General features: G+C 44.3%; 1 protein-coding gene across 6 annotated transcripts in view; it reads right to left on the reverse strand.

Annotated features, from left to right (window-relative positions):
• ankhd1 (ankyrin repeat and KH domain containing 1) overlaps nt 1–25,904 on the reverse strand; it is a 173,703-nt gene that overhangs the window by 110,855 nt on the left and 36,944 nt on the right. The gene's annotated exons all lie outside the window — the stretch shown is intronic.

Here is a 25,904-nt window from a genome sequence, read left to right on the forward strand (position 1 = left end):
ACCATTAAACTACAAAGCACAGGTTACAGTTAGATCAACAAAAGTCTGGAAAATTGTTCCAATTTCTTCCTCCTCTCACTTTATGACCTTGAATTTGTGCCAGATTTTGCATTCACAAATACATAAAAATTTAGTGAAACAAAAAATTCTGCAGACACTTTGATTGCAGATTACACAAAAATGCTGGAGAAACTCAGCAAGTTATACCTTGTTCTTTATATGGCAAAGTTAAAGATACATGACCAACGCTTCCGGCCAAAGCCCTTCATCAAGGTATGAGAAAAAGCAGCAAAAGAATGGTTGGGGAGGAGCTCAGGCCCACAGGCATAGGTGGATATGGGTAGGAGGGCACGGAGACAAAAATGCTGATGGGGGAGGCGATACCTCGCTGAATGGAGTGGGAAGGGGGTAGAGAGCTGGAGGAAAAGAAATAGAGGGAGTCAGGGGAGGGGCCTAACAGAAACTAGAGAAGATAATGTTAATGCCATCTGGTTGGAGAGAGGCCAGACCAAATATTAGATGTTGCTCCTCCAATTTGTAAGTGCCTCCAGTTTAGCAGTGCACGAGATCATGGGCAGACATGTCAGCATGGGAGTGGGATATGCAAGTGAAATAGTTGACGACTGGGAGGTTCCCACTATAGCAGCGGATAGAGAGGTGTTCAATGAAACGATCTCCCAAATCAGCCACAATGAGAGCTCTGGATGTAGTAGATGACTTCTAAAGATTCATAGATGAAGTGTTGTTTCACGTGGAAGGGCTGATTGGAACCCTAAATAGTGGGGAGGGAGAAAGTGTGGGCACATTTAGTACTTCCTGCTATCACGGGGGTGCATGACAAGGAAGGAATGAGTGGATGAGCAAGTTGAGGCGGGAGCAATCCCTGCAGAGGCAGAGAGGAAGATGGGTCTGGTGGTGGGATTACATGGTGGGTGGTGGAAATTGCAGAGGATAACATGTTGGATGTCTAGGTTGATGGGGTGGTAAACAAGGACAAGAGGAATATGGTCCTTATTGCATCTAGGCACAGAGGGCGCCAGGGCAGATGTGTGGGAAATGGAGAAGATGTGGGTAAGGTGAGTTAATTGTGGCAGAAGGGGAAGGTACTTTTTGAAGAAGGAGGCTATCTCAAATGATCTGGAAGGGAAGACCTTATCCTGGGAACAGATTCTACAGAGACGGAGGTATTTAGAGAAAGCAAAAGAAACCTTACAGAGGACAGGGTGTGAAGAGGTAATTGTGAGAGTTGTTGGGTTTGTATAAAACATCAGCAGAGTTTGTCTCCTTAGATGGGGACAGAGAGAGAGAGATTGAGAAAGGGGTGTGTTGCCAGAGAGATGGACCATGAATTTGGGGTTGGGGTAAAAGTTAGCAGCCAAGTGAATAGAGTTGACAAGCTCATATGGGTGCATGAGGTAGCACCAATATAGTTGTCAATGTCATGGAGGAAGAGTTGAGGAACTTTGCCTGTGTAGGCTTGTCACATGGATTACTCTTCGTAGACATCAAAAAAGCAGGCATAGCTGAGACCCAATGGCTACTCCTTTGGCTTAGAAAAAGTAGGCTGAGTCAAAGGAGGTTATTAAGGATGAGAACAAGTTTTGCCACGTGGAGATGGTGAAAACACTGAAGTCTTTGAAACCTTTGATATGGGGGATGGAGGTGTTTTGAGATTGGACGTCCATAGTGTAAATGATGTGATAGAGTTCAAAGAATTGGAAGTTCTTGAAGAGACAGAGGGCAATATCAGGTACTGCAGATGTAGGTAGAAATAGATTAGACTGAGGGGGGGGGGGGCTTGATGCTCTTTGGTGGGGTTCTGTTGAAGGGGCGAGGAGGTGTCTGAGAGTTATTGTCTGGCTTCACCAGACCACAACTGCACCTCCCTTGTCTGCAGGTTTGATTGTGAGGAGAGGATTGGTGCTAAGAGAGTGGAGGGCAGAGCATTTCGAGGGGGAGAGATTGGAATAAGTGGACTTCCGGTTAGGCAGTGGTATGGAGTAGACGTCCTTACCATAGCTCCACTCCTTAAGTATACATTGTCCCATTTATTTTTCTTGAAACTTTCAAATTGATGTCGAATTGCATATCCTATATTTGAAATGGATACAAGAGGTGGAAAGACTGCTAAAAGTGGGAAAAACGGAAAGAAACAAGAAACTCCAATTATTCCACTGGCAAACCCAACTGTTGCAAGTTCCTCCAATGTATTTGAACAAATTAAAGAATCTATTGATGCAGGATTTAAACATCTAGATGAAAGGCTTTTGCCACTGGAAAACCAATTTGCACAGATCTGTGATTCCATAGAAAAACAAGGTGAGCGTTTGACTTTAGCAGAATCTGCTTTAAAGGAAATGAACGAATGGGTCTGCCACCTGGAAAACAATAATGAGAGGCTAATGACTACAATTATTGATATGGAAAGTTGAAGTTGGTGACAAAATCTGCATGTTGAGGGCTTGGCTGAAGATACTGAGTCTAGTGTGCTTACTAAATGGCCTGATTTGTTAGCATTGGTGTTTGGAGATGTGTTATTTCCAACACCACCTGAGTTTGATAGAGCAAAAACCACCATCATCAAATTAAGGAACTGCTGATTCATGAAGCCTCTTGTAAAGGTACCTTGCAATACCAAGGCAAAACATTTAGAATCAAGATTATTTCCTCCCCATTTCTTTCTCATCTTTTACCCTTTCTGTTACTGTTTGTTTTTGTTACTTTCTTAGCTTTTCTGATTGTATTTATTTGCTTTTATTGCTACATTTCCTTGAGTTCTTCTCTGCATCACGTGACCCCCCCCCCCCCCCATCAATCATGGAATATTCTCCTGAAGTTATGGAAAAACAGGCCACCTACAGAAAAGTTATGTCTGGGGTTGAAGCCTTCCCTGCTGTTTCCAGCACGTCTTAGAATCCTTCACTCCAACAGATGTAAGAAATGGTTTGTTTCAGTGGAAAACGCTGGGTAGTTCATCCACAATCTATCCATTCCGGAATGACATTTATTTTTCTGTTGAATGACAACTTTGAAACGAGGATTGAATTTAATATGTTAAAGGTTCAGTCATTTGTTTTTAGAGTTTTTACAGAGAAAGCATTGTTATTATGAGTTGAAATAATCTGGAGTGGCTAGGAAAAGAATTCAACCCATAAAAGTATTTTTTTATATTTAATGTATTCAAACGAAACATGGCTTATTTTGGTTAGCTATGACATCTGCAGGGGCGTTGTTATTGTTTTGCTTCTGAATAAGAACATCTAATCAAAACTGGGAGATAGTTGCTTCTTAGAATTAATTAGCATGCTGACAGCTTTTCCATCAGCCTTAGGGGGTGGGACTGGGGAAGATCAGGGAAGGGATCATGGGTGTTTTGCATTACCATGGTAGTTAATTGTTTAGATCTTTCAGATTCCATCTTGTATATTCTATGGTTTAGTAAGGCCATCTGCAGGCTGGAGGTCGTTGTACATATTGTACAAACTTGGCTTTGCACATGTGCATTGGGATTTCTGAAACTAGTTTTACTTTTAGTGTATATTTTCTATAATTGAGTGATCATGGCTAATCCTACTAAGTTCCTGAGTTGGAATGTGAGAGGTTTAAATCATCAAGTAATATGAAGTGGCTTTGCATTTAAGACAATTTAAAGCTGCAATTATTTTTTTTTTAAAACAAGGGAAGTGATGTTTCCCGCCTGATTTCATGGGAGAAGGGGCAGCAATATCACTCTTTCTTTCAGGCTAAATCACCTCACTGACAAAAGACAAAGGAGGAAAAACCCAACACCCAACCCCAACCAATCAATTTTCCCTTGCAACCGCTGCAACCGTGTCTGCCTGTCCCGCATCGGACTTGTCAGCCACAAACGAGCCTGCAGCTGACGTGGAAATTTACCCCCTCCATAAATCTTCGTCCGCGAAGCCAAGCCAAAGAGGTGTATCAATTCTGATTAATCAGAATATTCTTTAGTATACAATGTTGTTTCGTATTCTGTCTTTTTCTTATTGTTTCAAGGAAATTACATGATAAAATTGAAGTTTCTGCAAATGTTTATACTCCCAATGTTGATGATCTGGATTTTTAAAAATTTTACTTCCTTGCTATATTTAGGTTTATCCTCGCTTATTCTTGGTGGGGATTTCAACTGTTGGTTGGACCCTCTCCTGGATCACTCATCTTCTAACCCAGCTACATTAAAAGATTCTGCCCTATTTTATTTTTTAAATTCTTTTTATCGATCTATTCATTTATTTAACATTTGGGTTATGGCATCTCAGGTGTTTGTCGTTTCTTTTATCCTACCAATAGAGTACTAATTTTTCCTCCTATTCATCACATTTACTCATGAATTGATTATTTTTATTGATAATCATTTAATTTCATAAATATCATAGTATTGTAACATCTGATGATGCCCCTGTAACAATGTCACTGAACCTTCCTAAATTTCCTCAGGATAAAAGAGAATGGTGTTTTAATTCAGTGTAATTATCAGATAAGGACTTTGTTAAATTTATGGAAGAACAGATAAGTCTTCTTTTTTGATACTAATCTCGTATCCAAGTCCTCTAGTTTACTTATATGCATACTTTGAAGGTTTTTCGTGGGGGCAAAATATTTCATAAGGAAAGATCTGAGGTAATTAAACAAATTAAACAATTAGATCAACAATATGCTCAAACTAAAAACCCAGATGTAAACAAAAACAGATAGATCTTCTCTCAGCATACCCAGCCGAATGCCAACTTTTACAATATAAAAGTTTTAATTTTACATTCAATGTGATAAATCTGGTAAGTTTTTGGCCAACCAATTGAGAGAATTTGGTGCTAAACAACACATCAGAAGTTCGTAAGAATAATATTATTATGACTTCAGTAGTAAATCACAAAAATCTGTAGACACAGTTGTAGAAATTTTTAAAAAATGCTGGAGAAGCTCTCAGCAAGTCAAACAGTGTCTTTCCTTTATGTAGCAATGGTAACGATACATAACCAACGTTTCAGGCTTGAACCCTTCATCAAAGAATGAGAATATGCCAGCGAGTGTCCGAACAAAAGAGTGTGGGGGACAAAGGCAAGAGGTGATAAGATGGAGAAAGGAGGAAGGGGACAGCAGCAATGAGGGAGACTATTTGGAGACAAACAATATACTTAAAGGATTCTACTCCAAATTATATTTTTCTGAATATACAAATGACACTAATTTGATTAAATATCAAATCTTAGATTGATTGAAAATCCCCAAGAGTTCTTTAGACAGTCAAATCAAACTGGATGAATCTATTTCGCATGAGCTGCTATTTCCTCATTATAATCTGGAAAGGCCCCTGAATCCCATGGGCTCCCTTCGGAATTTTTCAAATTATTTTAACGGCTCACACTTTTCGTAAAGGTGGTGTTTACTTATTTGTTTGAACTGGATAAACTTCCAGACTCATTAAATGAATCTTGCTTAGCTTTAATTGTGAAGAAAGGTAAAGACACAACCGAATGTTCCTCTTATAGACCAATCTCCCTATTGAAGTCAATGCTAAAATTCTGGCTAAAATTTTAGCCAAGAGGATAGAAAATATTTTACCATCAGTTATTTCTGAAAATCAAAAGGGGTCTATTTTAATATAGGTCACTTAATGAATATTATATATTTGCTTTCAGGTAAAACTCTTGAGTTTATTTTTTCATTGGATGCTGAAAAAGCTTTTGATCAGAGAGAATGGACAAATGTTTACAACCCTTGAAAATTTTAATTTTGGTTCTGATTTTATTGCATGGATTAAACTATGGCATTCACAACCTTCTGCCACAATTCTTACTAATTTACAACAATCTCAACCTTCTAATTTGCAATGTGGCACTCGTCAAGGATGCCCATTAAGCTCTTTATTATTTGATCTAGCAATAGAACCATTGGCAATTGCATTTCGTGAGTGAAGAACATCTTGAGGATATGGTAAAAAGGGATTGAAAACAAGGTCTAAGTGTTCAAAGACCCCAACAGAAACTGCTGCTAAATGAACAGAATTCAACTCGCAACTGAATCAACATTTCGTCAAGATTTGCTCGTTTTTTTTATGTTTTGCAAAGTCACCTTGACTGTGATAACTTTTTCAGACCTACAAGGAACAACTAAGAACATACTGCCTTGTATAGAACAATACAACATAGCTGGTTCAAACTCAACGTCACGTAGCACTGGTACTATATTAGAGAAAAAATAAGAAAAATCACAAAAATGTGCATTTGAAGCATAAATCATCTCTAACTTGTTGTTGCCAGTGATCCAACATAACTGCAAACTGAATCAGACTCCCTTCAAGTTAAAAGTACTAAATCTAATTGAATTCTGAATATTTCTTTAAAATTCAAATGACCACCTTATACTTTAAGGAAATCTAGTATGCTGGAATCAAAATTCTATTTTGCATTATATTCCTTCAAAATTCTAATGAGGAAACTACACATTTTCAAATTTTGAAATCCTTTGCCTTTTTTTCCCCAAAACAAGGTGGGGAAGACAATTTTACCAAATCTCAATTAACTATTTAAAATCAATAGGCTGATTGGTGTTTGGATTACCTTGGTAATTACCTTGCTGATTGGTGTTTGGATTGGTGAATTACCTGCAAGTTTATAAACTACTGAATTGAAGCCATGCTTACAAAACTTAATGGAATAGCTGGAATTGATACCAAGATGGGAGTCAAAGTAGCTGCTGATATTGTACCAGAGTTGAAGCAGCCAACACGTCTTGAAGCCAATGCCATTAAATTCAGTTCTAACAGTGATCTTTCCTGGGTTGTGGTATTTAGTGCCGAGGAACCCGATTTTACTAATTGCTTTTCCTGAAACCCCAGCACAAAGAATCCTAAGAAAGGAAATAGTCTATAGGCTATTTCATGTCAGGCCTCTGCCTGGAGGCCGGCTACAGGAGCAGATGGAAGACATAAAACTTACCTTTCAGACAGCAGTCCTAAAAGGCTGCTCCAGCATTGCATTCATACTAAGAGATGTCTCATACCACCCCCCAGATCCAATGGAGGCAGGGCGATTGGTGCCATAGCACCACCTGTCATATATATGCAGCAGAAAAATGGCGGTCTTCCCTACCCATAATGCCCCATGCAGCTGGAACCACTGTGTATCCCAGAACACCACATTTTGAGCTGCAGAGAGGAATCCCGAAGGCCGAAGCGGCCGGTGAGACTGTCACAGCCGTCCCCTGCCATCCTGACGGCTCCCGTCTGCCACCCCTGCCTTAAGGGGGTCATGAAAGGAGAGGGGTGAGTGGGAAGATAGGTTGCAGGATAACGGCATCATCAGCCTGCCCCTAACCAGTCGCTTGCAGCGGCTGTATGTTCAGGTCAGGCAGCAGAGCGATTATCCTTCCCTGAGAATGGTTGGAATCGGCACCTTGGAGTTGGCCAAGCCACAGAGATGCAAGTCTTTAGGCACCAAGGCGAAGAATCTCCACCTTTACAGACAGGTGTTTTCCCAGATTGAAAATGCCTTATGATGAGAAAAGCTAATGATGAGATACCAACCTCCAACAGAATGGGATGGAGGAACTGAAGATAAAGCCTCTCTATTTTTGTGAGTAAGATTTCAGCTTTGCTCTCACTTTTAACAGCACTACCCAAATCTAAAACGGAACTTCCATGAGGGACAAATAAATAATTTTACAATATTTACATTTTATCTCTTCATTGTTAAAAAATGGGTTTCAAATTTCATGCTTCTGAAGGCTCACACATTTTCTGGTGGATTTGTTCAAATGCTTATAAAGGTGACATTCAAACTTGGTATTAAATCTGGGCTGATAAAAAGCAAACAAAATTTTCAAAATCTTCACAAATGTACTTAAAAATTAAGCAGTAACTTTACAGTTTGACTTTAGACAACATGGTGATTAATACATTTTTTATTGCAAATCCGAGAATACTTGATGGGTGAAGCAGCATCTGTGAAGAATAAATTAATTCAATTATTCAGTTTCATCACCTGTCATCAGAACTCAATCTGGTCACTAATCTAAAATGTTAATTAATTCTGTTTCTCCCTCCATAGCCAGACTTGACATTCCCATCATTTCCTGCTTTCATAGTTTCAGATTTCTAATGTTTATATTGAGAAAATTAAATTTCAAATTAAAACAGATTTAGTTTACATTATGTAAGAAAAATTGAAAGATTATCACATTGCACATGATGATTAACATCAAAATTGGAAAATAATTGAAAAATTTCATTCATACAGTGGTTGTATAAACATTGTAACTTCAAAGTTTAAAAATTTACATTTTCCTTAACCCCAATTTTCCAATACAGGTTGACATGCAATGGTACCAAAAGGGATGACAGACAGACTGAAACTAACAAGGTCCAGAAAAAGTCACATCACTTTGAACAAGCAAGTTTCACCACTTCACTTCTACTCTCATTATTTTTAAAATTCATTCCGTCTTGTGTATCGCTCTCATTTCTTGCCCATCCTCAGGCACAACTGAAGCAACTAACATGAGTCTCTGTATGGAATCATTGCAAAATGATAAACGTAGTCCCTTGGAGCAACAGCTGGAGAATTTCTAATTTTTGACTTGATAATATTAATATGGAAATAAGCAAATGAGTTTGGTATGTTGTAGTTGGTAGGAGTTCCAATACAATTTTTATCCTCATTAATTTAGGATGTGTGAGAACTAGATAATGAAGATTGCAGGTTTCAAAGGAACCTTGGTTATAAGCCTTGGTCAAAAGCTGAAGTGCATTTTCAGATTCCCTGTACGAACAGCACAGGAGAGTGATTTTTTTTAAGGTTCTGTGATAATTAAATTCTTGAACATTGCTGCAGTTACATTAAAACACTCACGTACCACCTTAAATAATCCCTTATTAATCACCGCTACTTATTGTTGGGGGCTGGTGGCGGGATGTCGGTAGCATCAGACTGTTCAAATTGAGGACCAACCCACAGACCAACTTGCTCACAATCTGGCAGGTATCAAATCTTTGTGCCTTGTGATTGCCCTCAAAATCTGGCAGACCTAGAGTCATATCTAGGTCCATGAGCCAACAGGCAACCCTCTCATAAAATGGGCAGTCCTTCATGGCGCCCATTAATTGTTTTGCAATCTCCTCAGCCCTGATTGAGAGAAGCTTCTGCACCTCCCGATCCCAAATCATCACCATTATCTTCAGATCACTACTACTTCTCACTCCTGCCATGCAAGGACCACTGTACCTGTCTGCATCACCTCTCCAAACTGATCAACTGTCCTGCCAGGAGGTTGCATGCAACAAACGTCATCAGTGCATCACTAATGGGACCCAGCAAACCAGGTCACCCGTTCACACTGTGGCAAATTCAAAACAGATCGGCTCTGATACTACCTCCCTGGGCGGTTAAGTCCCAGGTCAAAATGGTTCGGGAATGGTCAAAATGGTTCGGGAATGGTCAAAATGGTTCGGGAATGGTCAAAATGGTTCGGGAATGGTCAAAATGGTTCGGGAATGGTCAAAATGGTTCGGGAATGGTCAAAATGGTTCGGGAATGGTCAAAATGGTTCGGGAATGGTCAAAATGGTTCGGGAATGGTCAAAATGGTTCGGGAATGGTCAAAATGGTTCGGGAATGGTCAAAATGGTTCGGGAATGGTCAAAATGGTTCGGGAATGGTCAAAATGGTTCGGGAATGGTCAAAATGGTTCGGGAATGGTCAAAATGGTTCGGGAATGGTCAAAATGGTTCGGGAATGGTCAAAATGGTTCGGGAATGGTCAAAATGGTTCGGGAATGGTCAAAATGGTTCGGGAATGGTCAAAATGGTTCGGGAATGGTCAAAATGGTTCGGGAATGGTCAAAATGGTTCGGGAATGGTCAAAATGGTTCGGGAATGGTCAAAATGGTTCGGGAATGGTCAAAATGGTTCGGGAATGGTCAAAATGGTTCGGGAATGGTCAAAATGGTTCGGGAATGGTCAAAATGGTTCGGGAATGGTCAAAATGGTTCGGGAATGGTCAAAATGGTTCGGGAATGGTCAAAATGGTTCGGGAATGGTCAAAATGGTTCGGGAATGGTCAAAATGGTTCGGGAATGGTCAAAATGGTTCGGGAATGGTCAAAATGGTTCGGGAATGGTCAAAATGGTTCGGGAATGGTCAAAATGGTTCGGGAATGGTCAAAATGGTTCGGGAATGGTCAAAATGGTTCGGGAATGGTCAAAATGGTTCGGGAATGGTCAAAATGGTTCGGGAATGGTCAAAATGGTTCGGGAATGGTCAAAATGGTTCGGGAATGGTCAAAATGGTTCGGGAATGGTCAAAATGGTTCGGGAATGGTCAAAATGGTTCGGGAATGGTCAAAATGGTTCGGGAATGGTCAAAATGGTTCGGGAATGGTCAAAATGGTTCGGGAATGGTCAAAATGGTTCGGGAATGGTCAAAATGGTTCGGGAATGGTCAAAATGGTTCGGGAATGTTCACACTGGTAGGTGAATTGCTAATTTGGTGTTTAATTCCCATTTTCAAACAGGAGTATGAAAGATATAGAAAAGTACAGAGGCCCTTTTGACCCACTTCATTTCGAGACCATAGCCCCTTTCACATTGGCTATGTGAAATTGATGGGTGAAGTGTTTACAAAAACCAGTAGCACTGTTCATCCTAGACCAAGGAAAAGCGGTTCTGCACACCTATTCTCACTGCCTATTCAGTAGCGCAGAGCAAAGCAGTGCCTATCTTCCAGCGGTGATGTCACATCAAGTGATAGGGTTCCTGCTCTCCCTGAATTCCATGTGGCAGAGAAACTCCTCCAGGAGTGCTCCATGCATACAGCCCTTTCATTATGCCATGGCACACAAGGGCATTAAAGGAAAAGGCGTCTAGTTCCTTGCCTCCCCATCGCTCTCTCCCCCCTTCCCCATCGCTCTCTCCCCCCTTCCCCATCGCTCTCTCCCCCCTTCCCCATCGCTCTCTCCCCCCTTCCCCATCGCTCTCTCCCCCCTTCCCCATCGCTCTCTCCCCCCTTCCCCATCGCTCTCTCCCCCCTTCCCCATCGCTCTCTCCCCCCTTCCCCATCGCTCTCTCCCCCCTTCCCCATCGCTCTCTCCCCCTTCCCCATCGCTCTCTCCCCCTTCCCCATCGCTCTCTCCCCCTTCCCCATCGCTCTCTCCCCCTTCCCCATCGCTCTCTCCCCCTTCCCCATCGCTCTCTCCCCCCTTCCCCATCGCTCTCTCCCCCCTTCCCCATCGCTCTCTCCCCCCTTCCCCATCGCTCTCTCCCCCCTTCCCCATCGCTCTCTCCCCCCTTCCCCATCGCTCTCTCCCCCCTTCCCCATCGCTCTCTCCCCCCTTCCCCATCGCTCTCTCCCCCCTTCCCCATCGCTCTCTCCCCCCTTCCCCATCGCTCTCTCCCCCCTTCCCCATCGCTCTCTCCCCCCTTCCCCATCGCTCTCTCCCCCCTTCCCCATCGCTCTCTCCCCCCTTCCCCATCGCTCTCTCCCCCCTTCCCCATCGCTCTCTCCCCCCTTCCCCATCGCTCTCTCCCCCCTTCCCCATCGCTCTCTCCCCCCTTCCCCATCGCTCTCTCCCCCCTTCCCCATCGCTCTCTCCCCCCTTCCCCATCGCTCTCTCCCCCCTTCCCCATCGCTCTCTCCCCCCTTCCCCATCGCTCTCTCCCCCCTTCCCCATCGCTCTCTCCCCCCTTCCCCATCGCTCTCTCCCCCCTTCCCCATCGCTCTCTCCCCCCTTCCCCATCGCTCTCTCCCCCCTTCCCCATCGCTCTCTCCCCCCTTCCCCATCGCTCTCTCCCCCCTTCCCCATCGCTCTCTCCCCCCTTCCCCATCGCTCTCTCCCCCCTTCCCCATCGCTCTCTCCCCCCTTCCCCATCGCTCTCTCCCCCCTTCCCCATCGCTCTCTCCCCCCTTCCCCATCGCTCTCTCCCCCCTTCCCCATCGCTCTCTCCCCCCTTCCCCATCGCTCTCTCCCCCCTTCCCCATCGCTCTCTCCCCCCTTCCCCATCGCTCTCTCCCCCCTTCCCCATCGCTCTCTCCCCCCTTCCCCATCGCTCTCTCCCCCCTTCCCCATCGCTCTCTCCCCCCTTCCCCATCGCTCTCTCCCCCCTTCCCCATCGCTCTCTCCCCCCTTCCCCATCGCTCTCTCCCCCCTTCCCCATCGCTCTCTCCCCCCTTCCCCATCGCTCTCTCCCCCCTTCCCCATCGCTCTCTCCCCCCTTCCCCATCGCTCTCTCCCCCCTTCCCCATCGCTCTCTCCCCCCTTCCCCATCGCTCTCTCCCCCCTTCCCCATCGCTCTCTCCCCCCTTCCCCATCGCTCTCTCCCCCCTTCCCCATCGCTCTCTCCCCCCTTCCCCATCGCTCTCTCCCCCCTTCCCCATCGCTCTCTCCCCCCTTCCCCATCGCTCTCTCCCCCCTTCCCCATCGCTCTCTCCCCCCTTCCCCATCGCTCTCTCCCCCCTTCCCCATCGCTCTCTCCCCCCTTCCCCATCGCTCTCTCCCCCCTTCCCCATCGCTCTCTCCCCCCTTCCCCATCGCTCTCTCCCCCCTTCCCCATCGCTCTCTCCCCCCTTCCCCATCGCTCTCTCCCCCCTTCCCCATCGCTCTCTCCCCCCTTCCCCATCGCTCTCTCCCCCCTTCCCCATCGCTCTCTCCCCCCTTCCCCATCGCTCTCTCCCCCCTTCCCCATCGCTCTCTCCCCCCTTCCCCATCGCTCTCTCCCCCCTTCCCCATCGCTCACTCCCCCCTTCCCCATCGCTCACTCCCCCCTTCCCCATCGCTCACTCCCCCCTTCCCCATCGCTCACTCCCCCCTTCCCCATCGCTCACTCCCCCCTTCCCCATCGCTCACTCCCCCCTTCCCCATCGCTCTCTCCCCCCTTCCCCATCGCTCTCTCCCCCCTTCCCCATCGCTCTCTCCCCCCTTCCCCATCGCTCTCTCCCCCCTTCCCCATCGCTCTCTCCCCCCTTCCCCATCGCTCTCTCCCCCCTTCCCCATCGCTCTCTCCCCCCTTCCCCATCGCTCTCTCCCCCCTTCCCCATCGCTCTCTCCCCCCTTCCCCATCGCTCTCTCCCCCCTTCCCCATCGCTCTCTCCCCCCTTCCCCATCGCTCTCTCCCCCCTTCCCCATCGCTCTCTCCCCCCTTCCCCATCGCTCTCTCCCCCCTTCCCCATCGCTCTCTCCCCCCTTCCCCATCGCTCTCTCCCCCCTTCCCCATCGCTCTCTCCCCCCTTCCCCATCGCTCTCTCCCCCCTTCCCCATCGCTCTCTCCCCCCTTCCCCATCGCTCTCTCCCCCCTTCCCCATCGCTCTCTCCCCCCTTCCCCATCGCTCTCTCCCCCCTTCCCCATCGCTCTCTCCCCCCTTCCCCATCGCTCTCTCCCCCCTTCCCCATCGCTCTCTCCCCCCTTCCCCATCGCTCTCTCCCCCCTTCCCCATCGCTCTCTCCCCCCTTCCCCATCGCTCTCTCCCCCCTTCCCCATCGCTCTCTCCCCCCTTCCCCATCGCTCTCTCCCCCCTTCCCCATCGCTCTCTCCCCCCTTCCCCATCGCTCTCTCCCCCCTTCCCCATCGCTCTCTCCCCCCTTCCCCATCGCTCTCTCCCCCCTTCCCCATCGCTCTCTCCCCCCTTCCCCATCGCTCTCTCCCCCCTTCCCCATCGCTCTCTCCCCCCTTCCCCATCGCTCTCTCCCCCCTTCCCCATCGCTCTCTCCCCCCTTCCCCATCGCTCTCTCCCCCCTTCCCCATCGCTCTCTCCCCCCTTCCCCATCGCTCTCTCCCCCCTTCCCCATCGCTCTCTCCCCCCTTCCCCATCGCTCTCTCCCCCCTTCCCCATCGCTCTCTCCCCCCTTCCCCATCGCTCTCTCCCCCCTTCCCCATCGCTCTCTCCCCCCTTCCCCATCGCTCTCTCCCCCCTTCCCCATCGCTCTCTCCCCCCTTCCCCATCGCTCTCTCCCCCCTTCCCCATCGCTCTCTCCCCCCTTCCCCATCGCTCTCTCCCCCCTTCCCCATCGCTCTCTCCCCCCTTCCCCATCGCTCTCTCCCCCCTTCCCCATCGCTCTCTCCCCCCTTCCCCATCGCTCTCTCCCCCCTTCCCCATCGCTCTCTCCCCCCTTCCCCATCGCTCTCTCCCCCCTTCCCCATCGCTCTCTCCCCCCTTCCCCATCGCTCTCTCCCCCCTTCCCCATCGCTCTCTCCCCCCTTCCCCATCGCTCTCTCCCCCCTTCCCCATCGCTCTCTCCCCCCTTCCCCATCGCTCTCTCCCCCCTTCCCCATCGCTCTCTCCCCCCTTCCCCATCGCTCTCTCCCCCCTTCCCCATCGCTCTCTCCCCCCTTCCCCATCGCTCTCTCCCCCCTTCCCCATCGCTCTCTCCCCCCTCCCCATCGCTCTCTCCCCCCTCCCCCATCGCTCTCTCCCCCTCCCCATCGCTCTCTCCCTCCTCCCCATCGCTCTCTCCCCTTCCCCATCGCTCTCTCTCCCCTTCCCATCGCTCTCTCCCCCCTTCCCCATCGCTCTCTCCCCCCTTCCCCATCGCTCTCTCCCCCCTTCCCCATCGCTCTCTCCCCCCTTCCCCATCGCTCTCTCCCCCCTTCCCCATCGCTCTCTCCCCCCTTCCCCATCGCTCTCTCCCCCCTTCCCCATCGCTCTCTCCCCCCTTCCCCATCGCTCTCTCCCCCCTTCCCCATCGCTCTCTCCCCCCTTCCCCATCGCTCTCTCCCCCCTTCCCCATCGCTCTCTCCCCCTTCCCCATCGCTCTCTCCCCCTTCCCCATCGCTCTCTCCCCCTTCCCCATCGCTCTCTCCCCCTTCCCCATCGCTCTCTCCCCCCTTCCCCATCGCTCTCTCCCCCCTTCCCCATCGCTCTCTCCCCCCTCCCCCATCGCTCTCTCCCCCCTCCCCCATCGCTCTCTCCCCCCTCCCCATCGCTCTCTCCCTCCTCCCCATCGCTCTCTCCCCTTCCCCATCTCTCTCTCTCCCCTTCCCCATCTCTCTCTCTCCCCCTCCCCATCTCTCTCTCTCCCCCTCCCCATCTCTCTCTCTCCCCCTCCCCATCTCTCTCTCTCCCCCTCCCCATCTCTCTCTCTCCCCCTCCCCATCTCTCTCTCCCCCTCCCCATCTCTCTCTCTCCCCCTCCCCATCTCTCTCTCTCCCCCTCCCCATCTCTCTCTCTCCCCCTCCCCATCTCTCTCTCTCCCCCTCCCCATCTCTCTCTCTCCCCTTCCCCATCTCTCTCCCCTTCCCCATCTCTCTCCCCTTCCCCATCTCTCTCCCCTTCCCCATCTCTCTCCCCTTCCCCATCTCTCTCTCTCTCTCTCTCTCTCTCTCCCCCTCCCCATTTGTTTTATTAAATTGTGTGCGTATTTTCCCACACTCTTATTTGTGTTTTATTCCTGCTACGATATTCTGATGCCGACATAGGGTAATTTAGGTCAGCACAATATCATGGGCTGAAGGGTTCATACTCTGCTGTACATAATGTTGAATTATGTTTTAATTAAGCATGAATAATTTTGTTTAAATATAAGCTCATAATTAATTGATCAGGATTCTGAATTTAGTAAAAAGTTTATACCTTTTTAAAATCAGTGTTAGTTGGAAGAATATCTTTTGTTTCCTTCACTTTCCTGTGTGCAGGCAAGAACGCCATCATTGTGTCACTAATTGGACCTGGCATATAGGGTGTCCTGTTCACATTGGCTGACCAAGTATGCCGATTTAAAACGGATCACCAATGGCCCCCTTCAAACTGCAACCCCTCTCAAACTATAGCCCATGGGTAGCCCTCCTAGGACACAAGTGCGATTGTTGGGGCAAAGGTGCTGGAAGTACCTTTCAATTCGCAGGGGGATCTACCCATAAAATCGCCAACCAGGCAATTTAAGGGGAAATCCCGCTCCCACAATGACACAGTAAATGATACGTTTATGCACTCATGGGATCTATCAGCCATCCGTCTCCAACCTGCTGTCAAAATAGCTCCTCCCACCAGCCGTCACCACCCCTCACCCCACTAATGGCTCTCCCCATCAGTTGCCACCCCTCACCCCACTAATGGCTCTCCCCATCAGTTGCCACCCCTACCGTCAATCCTCCTCCCCCCCTACATCGACATGCCTCTGCCGCAAACGTGGGGGGGTGGTGGTTGCTGCTGTGATGGCTCAATGAGGGAGTGCAGGAGCAATGACAGTCTTCCCTACCCATAATCTCCCATGCCACTGGAATCACTCTGCCAGTGCCAGAGTGGTTCCAGTAGCGTGGAGGATTATGGGTAAAGACCATGGCCATTCCTCCCACATTGAGCTATCGCCACGAACTGGAGTGGCTTTTGCAGCAGCGGCACATCACGGCAGTGACCAGCCTCCCATACCTCGGATAAAATTCTGACTGCCCATCATATCTAGGCTCCTCACAATTTTATAAACCACTACAATGTCATTATTTAGCCTATGTTCCAATTCTTGTTACCAAGCCCTCCATTCTAGGAAATATTTTGGTCAATCTCTACCCTCTTTGCTTCTTACAAGCAAACTACGAACACATTCCACTTAACCGTTTTCCTTCCAGTGGAGGCTTCCAAAATACCTCTTCCAAGTGCTGTTTTACAAAATCTGCAACCTTCCCCTCCCCAACTTTTGGTGCATTAACTCAAGGTCTTAGTTTTTCCATGAAAAGCTCCAAGGCACTTCACACTCCACTGCTGTTCCCAAAGACAAGGCCAGCTCCCTCCCAAATAAAGAGTTTTTGCATACTGCTTCAGGAAACTCTATTCAATGCATTTTACTGAAACTAGTCCTCATCTCAGCCCCTTACCAGGTTATTGAATAAAATTTAACAGTCACATATTATATCAGGGCATCTGGTCACAGAGATATTTACAAAGACTAAAGAAAAATGGTGGGGGAGGGGTGAAATATTTAGGAAGAAAGTTTTTGAACTTAATCAGCAGCTAAAACCACTGCCACCAATGCTAAGGGAAGTAAAATTTAGATATGCAAAAGATCAAAATTTGGTACAAATCTCAAGTTATTAGAATTGGAGGATTCAGATGGAGCAAGACAAGGCCACAGAAATTTACAATGCAGTGTATTATGAAAACAGAGACTTTACAGAATCAAGACCTAACATTAAGTCAGTGAGCATTGGAGAGAAATAGACAAGAAATTGTCCAAGTTAGAATTTAAGTACTGACGTTTTGCATGAGATCATATTTCTAGATGTAAACAGTAGGGAGGGACAGAAAGCACTGAAATCAAAAGCAGATGAGTTAGACTAATGTTATGAATGAGAGTTTGTCAGTTCGACTTGCGGTGGCTGGCCAAAGAACAGAACTTGTGACAGGGACAAAGCAAGACTATGGCGTTGCTTTCCCAAATGCTCAATTAGAGGAAATTCCTGTACATTCAGTAATGAATATTAGATAAGCTCAACTAATCAAATTTTTAGGAAGGAACATCAGTAGAAGACCATCGAGTCTTCTCTGCCATCCACATCAAGGCTGATGTAATTTTCTTATCAACATCATTTTCTTGCCTTCTCCCTGTTACCTTTAACATCCTTGCTGACCAAGGACCAATCAGCAGACTGTAACAATGAAGCCCACATACTCATTTCTCATCTAATCTATAGATTTCAGAGATACATTCCCTCCCCCCTCTATCTTATCGATGCCTTCCATAATTTTATACGTTTCTTTAAGATCCCCTCCATTTCTTCCAAATTCAAGCGAGCACAGTCCCAGATGTTTCAATCTCTCCTCATAGGCTAACCCCCTCATCTCTGGAATCAACCTGGTGAACATCATCTGCACCACCTCCAAAGCCACAAGGAGACAAGAATTCTATATAGTACTCCTGATGCCTTGCCAGAACCTTGTAGAGTAAATTTTAATTTTTTTGTACTCTGAAGCATCACACAACAGCTTGGGAGCAAACATTCAGCCCTGCCCGCAGCAGCTGTTTGAATAAAGATTCAATTAAGTTGTGTTTGAATAAAATGGTGGCACCCAGGATGAAGAGCCAGCTGGTGCCGCTCACTGCTCGGGTGACTCTACCAAAGTGTCTCCCTATCCCTGCCTGGTAAGTCTTTATCTTGATTAGTATATTATAAAGCTTCATCTGTAAACTTGGGGGAGGGGTGATAATTATGATGTTGGCATGGTAAGCATAGCAGCTAGCACAATGCAGTTACAGTACCAGCAATTGTGGTTCAAATTGAAAGCAAGTTGTTCTGAGGTAAATCAGCTTGCGCCGAGGGCCTGACTCATACGCTTACATAGAGGGGAGTCGGGTTGCACCAAGGGCCTGCCCAGGACACCAGGATTAAGAACCGGTCAATGCCACTCACCGTTGGGGTGACTTTCCCAAAGTATTTCCCTATTCCTGCCTAGCAACAGGCCATCTTTATTAACATTAGGTATATGAGTATGGCTTTATCTGTAAACTGTGGGGGAGGGTTAATTATGACAGCAGCACAGTTAGCGTAGCAGCTAGCGCAACACTGTTACAGCGCTCACAAATGGGGTTAGAATTTAAATTAAAATTTTGTAGGTTATGGGAATTAATTGATTAAAGTGAACTTTACATAATTAAAGACTTGAATACTGAATTTTTTTCCCCAGATTACATTTTGCACTATTTTTTGTCTTTTAAACAGTGCTCTTCATGCAGGTGTATTACCTAGGCATTGTAAGAGCAAGTCTCACTCAACCAGAAAATTCGCATTTCATGCATCTACGATCCCCATAGGTGCTGAATAACGGAGATTTTACTGCATTTTTTCTTTAAGGAACTTAAATGACAAGTCAAATTGCTATTATTTGCAGCTGGGGAAAAAAGTGCTTCAAAAGAGTTCGAAGGAGAATTTAAAGAACTACCCTCTTGGTGTCACTTACAAATCAATACAAAAGTTAGTTTTTTCTCCTGCTCCTAATGTTTTTAATTTTACAAATGCTGTAGTGCACATTAAAAAACCAAACCACAATACCAAAAAGATATTGCATTTGCAAATATAATACAAAGTGGTCTGAGACAAATGCTCACTAAGAATATTCCACATTTCATATTCCTCTGGGTATAGTATTTTGCTAAAGGAATAGAGTATAGGTAGAACTAGGATTGTAATTTTTTTGATGCCATGGCAGAATCAATATGAGTGAAATATCATTCTCGCTTAATAATCATAAATTTACCTCATCTATGCTCCATTTTAAACATACTCTACACCCTCTTTTGTTGATTTAAAGCTAGCAACATCCCCTCACAGTGTTTCCATCTATGTTCAAAATGCTTAGCAAATGGGCACAACCAATAGCCATTACTTCATCATCTAACTGGATTCTGGTCTTCTATTCATTTATGCAATTTCCAACCAAAATTTATAGACTGAATTCTACAACTACCATAATTCACTTTAGAAGCTGAGCATTTGGAGCATTGGCATGCGGTTTGAAAGCATAGCTTAAAAATTCAGGATTTGTTCAAAATGTTAATGCTGCTCAAAAACTATACAAGTGCTTTTTAATTTAATATTCTTTACTATGAAAAGTATATAAAATAATGAATTTTAATTATTCCAATTCAGAAACTTAAAATATTGTGTAGCAGCTTCTTTGAACAGAAAGAATTCTGGGAGTAATAAAAATGTTTTGGAATTTTGTACATTATACGTCAAATGGAACATCCCAGTTACATACAAAAAAAAGTATTCATTGCAAACTTTACTCTTTAAGCTACATTTCAGAACACTTCTCTCAAACAGACAATTTATCACTGCTGCATAATGGCCTGCAAAGGGAACAATTTCACAATCACTACTTTAACTGGGATTTATTTCATATAAAGCATTAGTATTAACTAGCTTCAAATCATTTCCAAATGAACAGCTTTGGGGACTGAAAGATATTCTCAACAACTATGGAAACTGATAAAGCCCTGAACTCACATATTTAATACTCAGAATCCCAAGGTTCCAACTTTCAAAATTGCAGGATTCCATGCAATAAAAACAGCTTCTGTAGTTCTTACTCAAGGATACAAAATATGATGTACAACACCACTGAAAAATGTGATACATTGCCCAGCAAGCTTTTGTACATCTAATATATATTCATGCATGCATCTCTGTCTGTTCTCCTTGAAAATCAATATGGAGCAATCTAGAAATGTCCCAGGAGGTTCAGTAGGGGTAACATTTGATGCTGAATTTCATGACCACGTTAAATTTCATTGAATTTAACTTTTAAGGTCAAATGAAGTCCAAAAGTGTTTTTTTGACCAGCTTGCACTGAATTGCATTACTGTTTACTATAATTGTGGTAACATTTGATGCTGAATGTCATAACCACATTGAATTTAACCTTTAAGGTCATATGAAGTTCAAAATTTCCAAAAGAATTGACCTCAATTAGTTACAGTGCTGTGCATCAATGTACATTCAAAAACCAAACCCAGCTCAATATGGGCCCAAAAAAGCAAAGCAATATCGGCAGAAGCTCTTCACAAAGCAAGAGATGGAGGAACATCAGTCTCACATTATTGTTGATGCTTCCAGACATGCAAGGAGCAAGCAGCAGGATACGCCTATCTCAGTGTTCCAACCTCCGGGCAAGCAGCGGGAAATAGAACAGCAACACCAGGCCTGCCTCACTGCTCAGGCCTCCAGACAAACAAGGATCAGGAAAAATTCAAAATATACATCATGCAGAATTATCATGAAGTTTTTTGGGCATTTTGTTTCAACCATATAGTCGACAAATTAGTGTTTTATTTCCTGGGCAATGCTGGGTTTCCTGCTAGTTGTATAATAAAAATTAAATAAACAAACTCAAAAGCAAGAGCACCCAAGTTCTCTTCCAAACAAGATTTGAATAGATTCAATAAAAATGTTTAAAATAACTGGATTTCACACCATAACATTGAAGTAGCAATTCTTTGTGATTTAGAAATCAATTCATGGAGTTTTCCATGGAAATGGCATGGAAAATTAGAAAGATTAGCCAACAAAAATATTAACTCAATACTTAACTTAAAATCTATTTAAATGGGATGAAATGGAATGAAGTAAATGGATTTTTATTTATTCTGATGTAAAGAATTCAATGCTACAAAGGTGGTGGTAGAATGCAACTTTTCATGCACTTTTATATCAAATGAATATGCAGTAAAAGGAAAATTATGCAGATGCTCGAAACTTTGGGAAAATGATACTGGCTGTTCTTTTCAGCAAAGATTCCTCCCCCATGATAGTTAACAAGGCTACCAAGCACATTAGATCATTTCCCACATCTTCTCTTTTACTTCCTCACTTCCCATCATTTTTTGCCTCCAAAACTTCTCCCAGATAAAACAATAATCTATTATTTTTGTTCACCCTGTAACCACTTTGTCCAGAAGCATGATCCCAAGCTGCAGGCAGCTTATTGTTTTCAATATTTAGTCCATTTTCTCTTTGAACTATATTGTTCCTAAAATGAGCTCAGAATTTAAACCATCTCACGACTTTCCCATCTTAATAGAAATTCAACAAATCTGCCACTGATTCTCATTTACACTTCATTAAACTTGTTTCTTTGCTTGTTCATTTTTGCTTCAACTGCCTTGCCCAATTAACCATTTGTCAGGATTTTTTTCTAATCTTCCATCCTCCATTTGCATGTACTTTTTTTTTCCCCCCTCTCTCAGCCTGAAAAAATGTAAACAGTTATCAAGCAGTTAACAGTAACTACTTGCTTTCCAGAGTTTATATCGCACTCACCAAGTATTTCTAGCTATTTGAATATGGGAATGCAGTATTCTTTCATCCTATTTTATGTGAAACTTTTTCCCTTTATCTAAATCAGTACTTAACCATTTTTACAAATGGAGCCAACAGATAATTTATGCCATACACATTGTTTGGAGCAATTTGGACCAAACCACCATTTCAACAACCAATCCTAACAATACCCAAAAAGGTACATAATTTAATAATTATTTTGTTTAATAAAAACAGAAGATGCTGAGAATACTCAGTGCATTGAGCATCCTCTAAGAAAACAAAGCAAATGTTTGACATTAATAATCCTTCATTGTCGTGTTCTGTTTCTTCAACCGCAAATGCTCCTCAACCTCATTCACAGTTCGGCATTTTTTCCCCAGATTATCGGGATCTGCAATATTTTGATTTCTATATTCTGCAAAGACTTCAATTACCTTAAATTAAGCCACTAATGAGGCACAGCTGAAAGACTTAAAACTCAGATCAAGATACAAGGTTTACAAATGGGGGGGAAAAAGCAGACAGAAAAATAGTGATATGACATGAAATTATTTCAATAAGGAGCGGAAATAACTGGAGACAAGCAAGCAGTTGCTGGAAGAATTTAGTGCAACGTTGGAAGGTTCATGTAAAATTTAGAGACAGCTCAGATGTGGTAAAATGGATAAATGCTGATATTGGACTAAAAGTGGAACAGAATCAAATAGATTAAAAATAAACTTGCAAATATCACAGTAGTAGCAAATTTGATGTGTTAAGTATTGTATACTGCACTACCCTTCCCCAGAAACAAGAAATGAATAAATGATCCAAATTAAGTGCACAGCCCAAGAGTGTAGGAACTCTCATTTTATAATTATAATATCACCAAGTTCAATGTAATATCGAAGGGAGAAAGTACAAACTGATAAAATTTATTACTCAGTTAGTCTTCAAAGCAGCAGCACTAAAATCTGCCAAAGGCAAGCAAGAAGCTAGAGCAGCATTTCCCAAACTGGGTTCAGCGGAAGAAATGGGGAGTGTGACAGATCATGTGGTGTTTGTATTTAATGTAGATATGTTTTTGGGTGATAAATTGAGGAGGACTTTTTAGTGTAGGTCACAAACAAACACTTCAAAACAGATCTTATTAAAATACTGGAGCCCTGCTCATGCTAGACAGGCTGGCTCCAAGAGCCTTTGCAAGTGCTTTGGAGAGTGCCCAAGAAACTAATGGATTGCTGGTTTACAAAAAGATGAAAGAACTCGTTGGAGCCACAGGCTGTCTGGAATGGAACTTGCTGTTCTAAGAGAGTCATGTGGTTTTGCAAGCAGAGAGAGTAAATCAGGCTCTCTGAGAGAGAGAAAAAAAATTCACTTCTGCAGTACTACAGTCAGCAGCAGCAGCAGGGACTGGAACAGGACAAGCTGGAAAACTTGCTGAAAAACCCCTTTTTGAAGACTGGTTGTGATTGCTTAGTTCAGCCTAGTCAAAACCCTTGTGGTTGATACAAGAGGAAAGAACTGACTGCCTAATGCAGTGGTTCCCAGCCTTTTTCTTTCCACTCACATACCACTTTAAGTATTCCCTATGCCATAGGTGCTCTGTGATTAGAGGGATTGCTTAAGGTGGTATGTGGGTGGAAAGAAAAAGGTTGAAAACCACTGTTTTATTTGTACCTAACTGACATGTTATGTGCACAGTTTCACAACTCCAAAGGAAATGGGCCAATGACAATTTGTCTTGAGCAAAATATTTCAGTAATAATTAGGTCGAGAGCAGTGCTTCTCAACCTTCCCTTCCCATTCACATATCACCTTAAGCAATCCCTAACTAATCACAGAGCACCAATAGCATTGGAATTACTTAAAGTGGTATGTGAGTGGAAAGAAAAAGGTTGGGAACCACTAGCCTACTGTTTCACTTGAAATTAGAGAAACAAACAGGAACTCTGTGGTGACATGAAAGAAAGAGGTTATCATCAGTTTCTTCAGTAAGACACTGAAGTGGCTGGTTACAAGAAATCAGTTGTGGGTGTCCAGAGAACAACAAATTTCTCTGAAAACCGACAAGACCCTTCCTGAACGGTAACCATTTACCTTTCAAGCACCAAAGCCTGGTGAACTTCATAAGTATTAAATTCTGTGCCCAGCATAAGAATTGCCTGCAACCAGTAAACTTGGAGGAATGAGAAGTGAGATTGGACTGTGAATCAAAGAACTTTTCTGAACTAACATACACATTACCTACATGTGCATTTAGAATTAGAAGGGGGTTAAGTTAGGTTGGTTAAGTTAATAGTAATAAATTAAAGTTCGATCCTCTTTCCATGTTTAAAGATAATTAAAAGCAACTTGTGTTTAAGTAACTATTTGTCTTGGTGAATATCTATTGCTCTTGGGTTTTGGGGTCCTCTGGGCTCGTAACAGGAGTAACAACTAAAACTTATAATAACTTTTTATTTAATTTAAATTACTTTTTACCTGTGTTTCTAAACAGTTGCCTTGACACTAACAAAACAAAATGGCGTCTTGACGCTTAACGTTGTCAGTGCAGACATCAGGCCTCAAGACACCATTTTCAACCAATGAGACTTGGATTTCTTTTGGCACAAGGCTGGCCACATTTTTAAAATTTAAATTGCCTTCCCCCCACCCCAACCTTGGTCACTCCCTACCTCATTCACTCCTTCCACACCCCCTTTCTCCTGCTGAGGTTGGTGTGCAAACTGATGAAGAAGTTGGTGTGGTCGCCGGAATGGTGCTGATTGGGACCTGTATTGATTGAGGCATCAGGGCCACGGTATGTTTTCTGTCGGGGTCATCGGCAGAGATGATGGTGGCTCCAGCATCTGGTTGGCAGGTACAGGGGTTAATGATAGAGATGTTGGAAGTTCGGGCTGTGGGCTGCAGGGGCGAGGATGTAAACCCATATCAGAGGCATCAGGAGTTCCACCTATGGGACGAGGTGGATACCCATGTCAGAGGTGTTGGGCGATCTGGCCGGTCGGTGGCTGGCTGGGGAAACCCACTTCTGGAAGGTCGGTAGTGGTGGGCATTTGGAGTGTGGAAGTCAATGATATTGATATTGCAATTTAGTTAATATTCAGTTCAAACAAAATAATCAAATTCTGAAGAAATTGGATTTAGACAGCACTGCCTCAGATTGCTAACTGTTTAAGAAAAATATTTAATTTAGACTCAACCACGTTCAAACCAGAAGTTAACGGCATTCTACTTCCGGTTCGTAACTACAGGTTCCACGATTTCCAAGTGTTCCCCAAAAGGTTTGGGAAGCCCTGAGCTAAAGGGACTCTGCAAATCAAGCAGCACCTACGAAGAGAAGTAACCAATCAAGATACAAAACTTACTATCCATTTCTTTTTATGCTTGCTGCCTGACCTACTGAGTCCCTCCAGCTTTGCAATGTTTGTTCAAGATCTGCAGTTCTTGCATTTCTCTATGTCCACAGTAAATGGGTAAATCTGTTTACAAGTTAAAAATAGGGAAATGTGTAAATGGAAACCTATTTATCAATAAAAGCAACTAAAGAGAGTATAACTAAGAGTACAGCCTACAAAATACAAAAACTATCATAAAAAGTTAATTTGTTAACAAAACTACTGTAATAGGAATAATGTGGATCTTTTGAAAAAATAGCAAACATGTCTATATTTTACATAAATTTACAGGAGGAAAAGAACAGAATGTTGGATAATGCAAGGAAATTATAATTCAGGGCTGGGCTATACCCAAGCTGGAAAAAGACTCCTCAGAGACCATCTTCCAAACTCAAAATGACTACTAGCTAGAAGGTCAAGAGCACGGAACACCACTATCTGTAAGTTGTCCTCCAAGCCATACACTATTGATTTTGAAATGATCTCCAATCCTTCCCCATCGCTGGGTCAAAAATGCTAGAGCTCCCGTTCTATCAGAATTGAGGGACTATCAACACCTCCAGGGCTGCATGTGTTCAAGAAAACAGCCCACCAACATATTCAGAGGCAACTGGGGATGGGCAATTAAATGCTAAATCTGTGAAGCCCACATTTAGCGAATGAATTAAAATAAAAGCAAAATAGCCAGTTGTATTAAAAAAGAGTAATAGTATCAAATTACTCCGATTTCCATTCCAGAGTTGAAGGAAACAGCTCATTTCATGAA

Source organism: Narcine bancroftii, chromosome 9 (assembly GCF_036971445.1).
Source record: "Narcine bancroftii isolate sNarBan1 chromosome 9, sNarBan1.hap1, whole genome shotgun sequence".
NCBI lineage: Eukaryota > Metazoa > Chordata > Chondrichthyes > Torpediniformes > Narcinidae > Narcine > Narcine bancroftii.